Here is a 957-nt window from a genome sequence, read left to right on the forward strand (position 1 = left end):
CAAGAAAGGATATTTTTTCATTTATTAATACAAGAAATAAAGCCAGCAAGGATTATATCCACGTCTATGGATTTATAGGACAGGTGCGCCATTTTGGGGATTTGATTTGAGTCTTGTATATATATATATATGTAAATAGTCTTCATAAGTACTAGAAATGTACGAAAATCGCATAATTCTTTCAAAAATAACTTAAACTAGATTTTTTTTTTCTATCTATAAAGATGTTTTTCTATATATGGCAGTGTCTCAAGAAAAGATGACTTGTCTATTTAACTTTCTGATAATTCTGGACACGCACATGGATTTGAAAGCTCAAATTTCCATGGAGAGCTTCGTACTTTATTACTGACTTAAACAGTCTTTGAGACTATGAGGGTATGATTGGTCCACAAAATGGTGCAACTGTTCCTTTAACTCAAGGGGAAAATATAAAAAAATATTTTCTATACCAGCCGACCTGATAGATTGAATTTGATAAATAATATCATTAATTCTGTCTGCTAACTATATGTTATATATCATACTTGCATGGTAATTAACACTGATAGAACCAATTACAATGTTAGTCCCCTCATCCATGTGAAGTATGAATCAGATTTGAAAGTACCAAATAACTTAAGGATGGGCAAAACTGAAAAATTTATAATTTTTTATTACAAAGAAAAATTTAATATCAGAATAATTTTTACCAAATGATTATAGGGGCGGGTTGATTTATACATGCTCAGCCCCCGTCTCTACTTAAATAATGCCTCTCATCTATCATTCATACTTCACTTGAATGGGGAGACATTATTTTTCGTAAAGCCTTCGGCCCTCTAGACTGAATTTTAATTTGGGCAACTGCTACAAACAGATTGATTGGTACCATCATTAATGATAAAGGTATTATCAACATCGTTGGTGGAATACAAGGCATTGCTCTTTCTACTATTGAAATCTGAACTGATTGTG

This window comes from Lottia gigantea (genome assembly GCF_000327385.1).
Source record: "Lottia gigantea unplaced genomic scaffold LOTGIsca_23, whole genome shotgun sequence".
NCBI classification, from domain to species: domain Eukaryota; kingdom Metazoa; phylum Mollusca; class Gastropoda; family Lottiidae; genus Lottia; species Lottia gigantea.